Source organism: Juglans regia, chromosome 16 (assembly GCF_001411555.2).
Source record: "Juglans regia cultivar Chandler chromosome 16, Walnut 2.0, whole genome shotgun sequence".
Taxonomy (NCBI): domain Eukaryota; kingdom Viridiplantae; phylum Streptophyta; class Magnoliopsida; order Fagales; family Juglandaceae; genus Juglans; species Juglans regia.
In genome coordinates, this window is record NC_049916.1 from 13,007,489 (window position 1) to 13,020,331 (window position 12,843).

Sequence of the window (12,843 nt, forward strand, 5' to 3'; positions counted from 1 at the left end):
GAGCCATTGGGATTGGGAAAGAGGCCTCCTCAGGTGCATTTCAACGTGCACCCATTGTCCATACCATATGGCGAGTCGTTTGAAAGGCAAATATACTATAATATGATTGTTTTATAATTTCTCATGATCTCTCATCCTCGCTATACAATGGAAGTAAGAGATTTTCTCTCTGTAGCTCTCCTCGTGAGGTTGAAGAAGAAATCCCTTCCTCGTCCAGTCTGATCCCTTTTTATCCTAGCCTTGGGAGTGATGATGGATGACATCTTTATTCCACTACTCGCTTACGTGTCTGACTTGCTTTTTTCCCTTTATCCTTTTTCTTTTTCTTTCTGTCACTTCATTCTTTTCCCCTTGACATCATCTTTTTCCTTGTCCCATATTTGTCTGATCTTCCTCTCTCCTTCTGTTATCTTCTAGTGGAGACTCTTTGATGGGATGGGCTTGATTTATCTAGACTTGAGATATTTTATCCCTTTCAACTACAATTGATGCCTCAAATAACTTGGTTCCGCCACTTCCGATAATGTTAAATGGTTTTTCTCTTAACTATTCACGAAACTATTTTATGTCTAAATAAGCCTTTGGATTTGTCATATATGATGCCTACGGCTTCCCCTTATATATTCAACTGAGCCGTTGAGATGTTGGACTTATAACCCATGTTATAGTTCTCTCATGCTATTAAACCTTATAAAAAAGTATGAAGTATCTAATTAAAATTTCAATTGCAACAAAATTTCTCAAATAACTAAAATGAAATGTAGCATAGGAATTAAGCTCATAACCATCACAAATATCTAAATCTTAGTCCAACTTGAACAATCATGCGCTCATTACTCATTAGTACCAAATACATAAAATCCCTCACTTTACCTGTTTAAGCTTCAAATCTACATAAACAAATATCATGCACTATTTAGTCAAAAGGTTACAATTCAGTACAATTTCTACAAAATCATACATTATGAATATATGCTAGTCTTGACAGTCAACCTCATTTTCAATATTCCCCTCCACAATAGAGACAACCGTATTTGCGATAAAATCTATGGTTTCGTTTGAACAATACCGCTTGTTGGTCACCACGGTGAGATTTACTTTTCAGTGTTTCAGATCCATATATTCAACATGTGATTGTATTGGGTACTGTACTTCCCGAAATTTTAAGCCTAAACATTAAAATAAATAAAAATGAATCTTAACATGAAAGAAGCACTCTGATGTCCCCGGATATTGCTTGGTTACCTGCTTTGTGCATGACAGTTAAAGATATAATGCACATATCATGCATCTAACAGTATGCAATATGCAACGGGTAATTTTTTCCTTGAATAAATAATACTGTACTAGAGACTATATACCAAAACATAACATGCTTAATAACTTCATAACAGACTAATAATTGTAATGTTACAAAACTTGTCCATCATGAATGTAATATAAATAAGTACTGGAGGTGGCGCTCCATAAGTACAATACTGAATAACATAACTATTCCCTAACTCATCGAGCTGCTTGGAAAATCCGTTAAGATAGCCAAAAATCATATTGATAAACTAGAGAATAGAAGAATTAATCTTCTCGATGTCACATTGGGGCCTAAATGACCTCATCTAGTCTGTCTTCAACTGCCTCAACAAATCCTGACATATAGTCTACTATTTTGGGAGGAATGGTAGTTGAGACTACCAAGTGATATTTTATCACAAATCTTAGCATGTCAACTACCAACTTACTAGCAGTATACAGATGCATTGCAGTAAAATGGGATGAAAGCATCGTGATGTGAACATGAACTATTTGGCCTCCCATTCATGCACTATTTGGGCTGACATGTCAGTCATAGGAATCCCTTTGGTAGTGAGAGAAACTTCCTTAAGAAGCTTTGCATTGGTGGTAGTTTTTTATGGGCCTAATTGAATGGGTATCACGTTAGGGTTTAAATGGGTTTGGTTTAGGGATTGAGAAATGGTAGTTGCAGTCGTGAGTATGCAAACGTCTTGCAATTATTTTGAAAAAAGTGAATAAGTACGAGATTCATATGAAAAAATAATAATTTTTAATAGTATATTTTACTTTTTTTCAAAACGACTGCACGGCGCTTGCACACTCCATGACTGCACGTAGTATTACTCTTTAGGGATTTGGTTTTGATCAAGCCCAATTCTAATTTTTCTTGGCCCAATTAAATTACTAAGGTATCAAAAAATAAATGTGGGTATATTAGCATGGATTTGAGTGGTTAATAGCATATGAAAGCTATTTAATCAAATAATTAATTACTTAAGCAAACATTGAGTGGTTTAGGGTTTGAGAAACCATTTAGGGTTTCGGTTTCCTCTATGGATTTGGGGTTTTAATTAGATGTCAATGGCTCGGTGTTTCTCTACATTTGAAACCCTATTTTGGTTGGCCACAAAGTGTTTTGTTGTATGTAATAGTGTTTGTTTGAGGTGGCATTATCATAGGCTTGATTTGCCTTCCATTCATTCGCATTTCTATCTCATGATTTCTCCTTGTGCCAAATGTCCTACACTATTCACCAAGTGTGGCTAGAATCTTGCCAAGTGTCTATTAAAAATTCCCCAAGGTTGTTTTGGACAATCCACATAGCAATTGACAATCATTTGAATCGGGTGCCACATGGTGCTATCCTGAATGTTACCATTCATCCCAAATTTTTCAAAAATTATTATTAAACCATAAAATTCTAATTAATCATATGAGTCAAGTGGTGTAATTCGATTCGTAAAATTCGCTTCTTAAGTGCCTTGAATAAATGAAAAGGCATTTCCAAACACTTTTCATTCTGAAAGTGGGAAATATCTTATTGCACCGTAATATCCTAAATAATCATTTGAGTCTAATGATGTAATTTGTTTCTCAAACTCAGACTCCTAAATGCCTCAAACAATTAAAAAGGCACTTTTGCACCATAACAGGTAGGAAACCGACTATGCTGATAGATTAAAACATAAGTGGTCGCTCAATTAGTGAAATCTTTTTGGGATTTCATTATAGTCCTAGGGTCTAAAGAAATTTATCCATTGAATTTCTGGCAAGCTGTTACAAGCACACTCTTATCAAAATCAATAATGCAAATGGAATAGAATAGTCATCTCAAATCTCATACATATTTTTTTATCATAAACAGTTGTTTCTAATGAGTGCGTTGTAATGCTCGAGGCTAGGATAAATCAATCCAATTAAGGGCCAAAGTAAGGCTATAAGTAAGCCTTTAGTTACCCCTTTAGACCATAACACTCCGAGTCCACCAAAACCATGGTGCAAGACAAAAGAATTGCATGAAGGGCAACTGTACTGCCTTAGAAAATGCTATGGTTCTTGGAAAATCAATGCTAATGGGCAAGTTTGGAGGCCGAATGAAGAGGAGAAAATGAGTGTTGTCGAGACAAAGAGAGTTCAAGGAGGGCAAGGACCCTAATAGCAAAAATACTGGACCATGATAGTGCGACTAGGGCACCTCGTGGTTAGAAACGAGTGGTAACGAAGCGTGACGAGCAAGGGCAGGACAAGGATGAGGATTCACCTACGTCCTATAATGTCAAAGCTAACGGAGGAGATAGATTATGAGAGAGCACAGTCGGCGAGTGATAATAGCTGAATTGTGCATAACTTTCATACTTTAAATAAAGATTATCACAACAATATAGTTTTAATTCTTAAATTTCTATTAATTTTAAAATATTTATTTTTCTTACACGAATAACAAAAATATAAGTTTTGGACATGAACGTAAAGGAAACCAATAAGTAAAATAAGAAAAAGGAAGCAAAGAGGGCATGAAAAGTGGTGATGCAAATATTAAAAGTTGGCTTGGACATTAACGGAAAAGCCAATGTGAGATAAAGACAAGAAAAAAGAGAGAGAAGAAGACGAGTTAGAAATGGAAAAGAAGTTTGATGTGTATGAGGAAACGAACTTGAGTTCCAAGTTTTCAACGCTTATAGATAGACCCAGAATTAGTCCCACATACACCAAACAAGGGCACCAAATGAAACCTAGACAAAAGAAGGAAGCGGCACCATAGAGCATACGAGAAGAAGAAGAAAAATAAATTGGAGTTCTACCTCCAGATTTACAGCTATGTTTACTTTTTGAGAGTATTATAATTTTTATTTTTCTTTAGTTTCTTTTAAATATTTTTTTGATTTTTATTTACGTTCAAATTTTAGAGTTTATTTTCATGATCATGTCTAGCTAGATTTTTATATAAGGTTGAGGATGAAACCTCATTGAAGATTAGTAATATTATTTATGGGATTAGTTTTTTCCAATTATTGTGTTTAATGATATATTGTTCTTGTTTCAGATCAATTGAGAGAGATAGAATTCTTGATATTAGGTCAATCTCATATCAATTAAGAGCTAGATTACGAGAGAGCAGAATTGGCGACCAATGCGGCAGAAGCCGATGGAGGTGAGTGCTCGCACCCTGAGAGTGGGCAGTGAAGGTTCACTGACAGATCAAGTTGAGGGAAGGGATGTGCTTCAAATGGTGTTGATAGAGAAACCAAGGAACTCCCCACCTCGTGAGCCTCCCTTGGAACAAGTCAAGGATGCATCCTAATTGAATTCCGGGGATGAAATTTCTAGTAAGGATGAGAGGAAGTAATGACTGCACCAGTCAAAGAGGGTAGACTGCCAATCAGGAGAAAAATGGAAGGTGAAGAAGTGAGGCATTCCTTGTTGAGTGGAAGGCAAACATGATCCTTCCTCTATTTGACTGGAAAACAAGGTAGCACTGGTCTGCAGAGTGCAAATAGTCCAATGGAAAGGCGAGCAAGCACTTCGGCGAGAACAAGGGGCGGAAGAGGCTCTTAGTTCAGAAAAGCTACCTAATATACAAAGGTGAAGAATGAGCTGAAGGTGTGCAACAATCAAAGACAAGACCTTTGCTGACATGTATGTGCTTTCTGTGGCTATATATAGACACTCAGAAGGTGGCAATGTCCTATGCAGTAGCCCACACTCCATTTGAAGAGTCATATTCGGAGTGGATCTACTGAAAGGATTATGATTCGGTAGATCATATCGTCTCAATCTAGAGGTATGATCTAATGCCACGTGGGAGACCCTCAGACAAAGAGAGATTGAGGATTGGACATAAGGCAGACCATAAGGAAGTGCGGACCATACCCTTCTAGTCTATCTCTGTCATCCTACAATAGGATGATCGAGACTAAATGACTCTTATTCAATCACAAATGGAGTCAGAAGGACGTCAGAAGGATATCTGATGAACCTGCTCTTTAAAAGGCTTAAGGCAAAAGTCAAAATCTCACTTTTGAAAGAGTAAACACCCGAGAGCCCTTGGAGTCAGATTCTTCAAAAGAAGTGAGTAACTTCAAAGGAAACAAAGAAAGCTGTGTAACGTTGTCGTAACTCTAAGACAGTGAGGTAAGCTTTTGAGACAGTGCTGAGGAATGTGGGGTAAATGTTGTATGAGGATGTTATGGAATATTGGCTTCTGCATACTCTGTAATTTTCTTCTTTCCAATCATGGAATAATAAATGTTTTTCCATTATGTTTACGAATGTTTTTACTTCATGTTCTCAGATATTTGAATGCATTTGTTTTTGGTGTTATCTTTGTGTGAGTAATTGTATCGAGTGTCGATCACCATGGCATGAGATAGAGAATTTCATGAACCATTCTTGCGATACATCGCCATTAGTTTCATATGGGTAAGGAGAGTTCCCGTGAATGATTGGGGTGGGATGGTATTGCATTGGCCTCACCTGATAGAGAGGATGAAGAATCCCCTGAGCATATCAAGTTTTGGTGTCTTTGAGTTGGTTTGCCGAGTAGACATTCCCCAGTGTAACATGTATATCTCTGTGTGAGAGTCGACCTGTGTTGGTGTACATGCAGTACAGACGAGTTGACTTGCACTATGTTGGTCTGGTGGGAGAGATTTACCAATTTCGAACGGTGGAGTGGCTCATCTCCTATTGACCCATTAGGTAGGGGTGTAACCGGTCCGGTCCAGTTTTGGAAAAAATTTAAGACCGAACTGATATGCACCGGTTTTGCATTTTTGAAAACCGATTATGCACTAGTTATCCTCCCAAACCGGTACCTCCAGTTTTACCGGTTTCAATCCGAGTTTTTGGTTTTAATAGTATTAGTATTAGGGCATAAAATATAATTAATATACTAATGTATTATGTATTTATCAAAATGAATATGTTCAGAATTTATTAGGCCATAAAATGTTATTAATATATATATATTATGTTTAAAGCATATGATCAAATAAATTTTCATGTTTATGATTAAAATTTTATGTTTTATATTATAATAACATTATCTTATGTATAATTATAATTTATATTATTATATATATTATATATAATATTAAAAATATTAATTTAAAATATATAATCTAGTGAACCGGTCCGGTCCTAAAAAACATAGAACATGAGTATCGGCGGGGTTTTAGAACTAAGGGAACAGGTCCCCGACTGAACCGGTCCAAAACAGGACCAGTTCCACCAGTTCGGGCCTGTCCAGGCCAGTTTTCCGATTAATTTTTACACCCCTACCATTAGGCAACGGATGTTTGTGTAATGAATATCTATGTGATATCTGTGAATTGCTATGTGATTGATTTTACGAGTTTTACGTACTTGAGAAGAGGGTGATTCCTCGCCTTAGCAACATGTACCATTATATATATATTGAGTTTTGCATAGATGGTAACTCCTTAGAGGACGATTTCTTTCTATGCTTATATAGACGTGTTTTACTGAAAGGGTGATTTGTCGCCATGTTTTGCGAATACTTGCATTTTTGCCTGAGAGAGTGATTCCTCATCACTCACTAATGCATGCATTCACCCTTGCTTTTACTGCATAAAAATGTTCATTATATATTCACGAACATTATTGCTCATTAGTAGTCTTTTCATAGGTGCCCAACGTGCCTATGGTTTTGGTATCGGAACAATAGATTTTGATACAAAACTAGATCCAGGACTAATACTCGGGGAGGAAGAGCCAACCCAGCTTGAGCAATGGGCGAGTAGACCTATTTTCTGTTGTTGGACTTTGTCTACCTATGGAAACTGTACTTATAAATAGTAGCAAAGCGACCGAGTGTGTTTGGTCGACCTTATTTGCGAGTGTGTTGGACATGCGTATAATTATTTGAAGAATGAAGTGTCATGTGGATATTGTGGAAATAAATTTAGAAGTTCTATTAAGCTTCTGGTACTATAATCTTTAACTTTTAGTGTAAACCTTACTTTTTCACTACAAACCATTTATCTTTTGCTTATATATGCACTTCCTTGAGAACGTTGCACGCATAACCTGACTCAAACCTTGGGTGTTGATGTACTACTGGTACCCTTGGCACCATAGATTCTAGCTAGGTCTTTTACCGAGGGATGATGTGCCACAATAATAATAATATTGTTCAGGTAGATTAGCTCCTACAGCCATACTGGGAATGTGGGGTAAATATTTGTGAGTATGTTGCAAATTTAGGGTTTGCATATTCTATAACTCACATATTTCCTACATGAAAGTACATTTTCTTCATTATGTTTATAGGTTTCCTTTATGTTGTGATTTTGAGATGATGAATTTGAATGATGTGAATTAATGATGTTGTGATTTCTGAGTATTGAGTCTTACCGTGTATCTATAATCATGGACGAGTTTATGAGTCCCTGCGCCATTTATACTACATGTTACCACAAGTTTTTTACGGGCAAAGTGATTCCCTGATCGGGGTGGAACGTCTTTGTATTGGCCTCACTTGATAACATGGATAGAGAGAGTTCTCGAGTTGATCATGCATGGTGTCCTTGTGTGCTTTGACCTGGTAGAGTGATTCCCCGAGTCAGATGGGTTGGATTTGGTGAATGAGCTTACGCGTTGGCCAGGTAAAGTGATTCTCCATGTTGAATGGGCTGAGCGATTTCTCGTTGGTACTTATATGAGGAGACATTGTGGATTGATAAGAGGGTGGTTCCTCGCCCTAATAATTACTATACATAAATGAGACTTGCTCAGAAGGTAATTCCCCGTCACGCTTATATACTTGAGATTTATCATTAGGGCGATATCTCGACCTGACTATGAATACATATGTTTCAGCTTGGAGGGAGATTTCTCGCCATGCATGAATATGTGTTCACATAATTATTTACATAATACAGTGCATGTATATTCATTTCTATTGTCTCTCATTAATAGTACATGTCATGGGTTTTAACCTAATGGGATTTCTTAGAAGTCTCATTGTGGTGGTCCCACCTATTGTTTAATTTTCTGAAGTTGTAGATCTTAATGCAGATTTAGCCCAAGTAGAGTTTCCCAAGGAAAAAGAACCAGCCCTGTTTCGTTGTATTTTGATATAAGTGATGAACTAATGACAGCGTATAATATTATTTGGGAATAAATGAAGATGACATATGTGTATTACTATTGAAGGTCAAATTTCTTTTATTGGTACAAACCTCTGGTATATTTAGTATTAGTCTCTAACTAATCTCTTTACTTATTTTGCTACTGCATGCAATTTTTTCATTTGACGTGTGCTCAACTTAAGAATATGAGCTTAGCCCTAAATAAGATTTGGGGCATTCCCGATCGGTTGGCACCCCTGCCACCGCAATGGATCCTTGTTTAACCCTTTACGGACAAACAAGAGTGCCACAAAAGTAATAATGAGCATGGCATGTCACATTTCTTACCATTGAATCGCTTTTTAAAATGTTGGTTTTGATCTAAACTTCCCATAAAGTAATGGAATTGGTTGGAAATAGATCAGACAGAACTAAACATGAAACTGTAAATTTTTACACAACAAACATCCAGATGTACATGAGCACTTTAGAGGTTCGCTCGACGTCCATAAGCTATTGCATGTCTTCACACTACAACAAATTTGAGCTATTGGGATGATTTCTCTTCAAAACGAAATGAAAATCGTCACAAAAAATAAGATCTAAAGATGAAATTTTGATTTTGTTTAAAAACAATACTGAAACATGCAGACTGTTCGAACATGATCGAACGGTATACTTAGGGATGATAAATTTTGTCCTTGATAAAATAATTATTCAAGGATGGGAAAAAAATTGGTGGGATAAGCGCGGGAAATTGTTTTACCGTTTGAACAACCCTCTACACTGTTCGAACATGTAGATCACCAATTTTCGAACGGAGTATAGGGTTCGAACAGTCAGTTAATGTTCGAATGGTAGTATTGTGTTCCAACGATGGCACTAATTTAATAAAAGATTTAATCAATTAAAGAAATAATAATAGTAATCAACAATTAATTTATAAAAAAAATATAATGCATAATTAATTAAACTTACAAAACATCAAATATTGTCCATACCAAAAATAAAGTAAAATACAAATAAAAGATATAAAATACTATGTCCCCAACTCTTTGAGGACATCCTTGATTGCATCTATTTTTGCCACTATCTGTGTCAGTCGAGTAGATATCGTCTCCTGAGTCTGAGACACGCTTTCAACATTCACAACTAACTCAAAAATGACATCCATCATCTTTGTACGTAAGCCAGAGAAGGCAGTCTGGATCTCTGTACGCATTATATTAGCAATCTGATTAGGAGTAACAGTGCGTGATGCCTCAGGTTATGTGGATGTTTCACCGATCGATACTCCATCAGTTAGGTGTGCATCTCTGATCTGGGTATCAACCAGCTTTGTAGTAGGAGTACGAAGACAAAGTCTCGAGTGCCCCGTGCTCTATGACAGGGTGGAGGAGTTGACCGGTCCAATCGGCTCTCGGATACGCTCAGTAACATTAGGTAAGACCCCAACCAATAATAGGAATCGTGTGATCAGAAGGCCTAATGGCAAAATATCTGTCGTCGTAATGTATGAAACCTCTGATCGCTTCCTGGTGAATATATAACCTACTAGGTTGATAGGCATCATACGAGCGATGCGTATCATAAATCTCTCCCTATCCATGCCAACCTTTATCTTGTGTTACCGAGGGTCAATGTTGTGGACAATGATTAAGTTCATAATTTTGAAAAAATTTGATAAATGAGCAAGTTTGATGCTCTTCATTCCATCATAAGGAGGAGCATCTGGACCAACAACCAACGGCCTCACCTCAGCATCTGAGAGGCCATCCAGTCCATCAGTATCTGTGCCCTCGTCCTCAGCTGTTTCCTCATCAGCTACAGACTCCCTGGGCAACAAGTTTGGATATGCAGTCTCCAAAATTTGCAATGCTAATAAAATCGGCAAGTATGTTTGCCGAGAACGGGAATGAAATACCTCGTATGCTGATAATATATCTACCATCTGCATCCAGACTGGAGGCATCGAGCCCTTTATAAAAGTTGGTGACGATATCAATATATGCCACTAACAGGAACGCCTCGTCCTTGTGGTCCAGAATCGGTAACCAACCGTGCCCCAAGAACACCAATGTCAAGGAGCGGCCCTCGAAGAGAAGATTCTGAAAATCATCAATCTTCACCTGACGCTCTAATAAAACTTTACGACCCAAAAATGTATTGACCATACTACTAGAAGAACCTTGTTCCCCTGCTCTGGCACTCTTTGACATTCCCCTAGAAGACATTTCAACCTAAAATTTAAATAATAAAATTAAAAAGATTAATTACAAAATATAATATACAAAACAATCATAAAATTATATAATTAATGAAACAATTTAAATCTATTTTCTGTGTTTAACAGTACAATCTCGTCACAGATGGGGCACTACTAGAGGTGTGATATTGAAGAAATATCGTAAAGTTGGTAAAATTAACCTTAACATTCCTGACGAACATACTGGAGGCAGGGGACAATAAGCAGTTTGGCTTGCATCGCATATGGGTGCTCTTACACAGACTTATGTACTTTTGGTTACGAGTTCATGGCATAAAGACCCGCAAGATGTGAAAGAGCTTATCAAGAAGTATTGTTTGGTACATAATATTTAAATAATAACTTTATATTAATATTATTTAATATTCTAAATGATAATATTTTTGTGTATATATTTTTTCAAAGATGACTTCGAACTAAGTTTTGGTTAGAAATAAGAGCATAAGACTGTTGATGAGCTGATGTGTAATGCATTTCGTAAGTATAAGGCGAGGTGTCACGAGCATTACAAGAAGTACGAGAATAAGGAAGCACGCCAACATCCTTTTCAGGATGTCCGACATTCAGATTGTGAAAAACTTTACAACATGTTTGAGTATTTATCATATAAGGTAAATTAAATGAATTCTTTATGTGTCCTATTTATAATTTTCATTTACTAATATTTATAACTTATATGCAGGAGCGAAGTTCTATAAACAAAACAAATAGATCGAAGTTGAAGATTCATCATCATGCAAACTTAAGATTTTTCTATCGCTTCTCTCTAAAATTGGTAATGTACTCTTTATTTTTTTTATTCTATATAATTTATTTTTTGGAGGTACTAATGTTAATATTGACTTTATATTTTAACAATGTCTCTTGTAGTAAAAGTCAGACACCAATTATGATCTGACAAAATTATATGATGCATCACATACTAATCGTAATAGAGAGTGTACTCATCTGGATTCTTATAAAAATTATTTAAGTATTATAATTTGTTTTAATTAGACATATATAAATTTTTGTGTCAATATAAATCTTTTATGTTGTGTGTAGGATAAAATGATTACCTTTCGTGCCGAAGCTGCATCATATCAGAATTTCTCAACAAGAGATGTTGAAGTTTTTACATAAGTTCTGGGTCAACGTTCAGGATATTTTAGGGGTTTGAGTCATTGTGCAAATCCTTCAGGCTTTTCATCAATGTCAAGTACTACTGTCATTGCATTAGAGAATGCGATTTACAAGATCGAAGAATTGATTGTAAAACAACGTGAGTTAGATGCTCATTTGACGAAACAACCAAACATGGAGATACGCATAAAACAACAAGAATAACAACAAGAAGAGTTGAGGAGAGAGATGCAACTCCAAATACAAACGCTTATACAACAATTTAGACCTCCAAACAATTGATTTTCATGTTTTGCATAAATTTTAGGATTTATAAAATTCTGTACGGATAACATTATTAGTATTATTACTATTTTATTTATTGAGTTCGGACTTACTATATTAGTTTTATTTATATTGAACAATTTGTAATATATTTTTGAAATATAAATATCTATTTTGTTTTAAATTTTTTATTAAAATAAAATACTAACTTTTCAAACGATCATCAAACGTTCGAACATATATAAATCAGACACAACCGTTAGAACATCACACGTTGGAGTTCGAACGGTCATTAAACGTTGCGAACCGTTCGAACCGGCAACTCACTCATTCCCTTCATTACATGTTCGAACCTCTTACTCAATCCTAAAAATTACTATAATTTACATTCGATTATCAATTTGTTTGTTCGAACATTTCCTCATATCTATTTGGTCAAACGGACTAGTATCGATCGACCACCCATAAGTACACGTTCAAACATACATATTGTAGTGGAGCAATATTTGATGTTCAAACCTAAGAATCTAATACGGAGTTTCGAACGAAGGCTCGTATAGACGGCAAGCTGCTGATCGGTAGTGTACGTTTGTTTGAGCTGTTTTACGTTGAACATTTTTTTTTTTTTTTGAAAAAGATAACATATTCCATACTTTCACTCCACAGAAAAAGAAATACATAGTTTTTCTAGTTGGATACAAGGTTTTATCCAATCTGGACAATCCTCTAACCAGACCACCTCATTCTCACATTGCAGGGCAAATTTTGCAAGTCTATGAGCTACCACATTACTCTCTCTAGGAGCATACT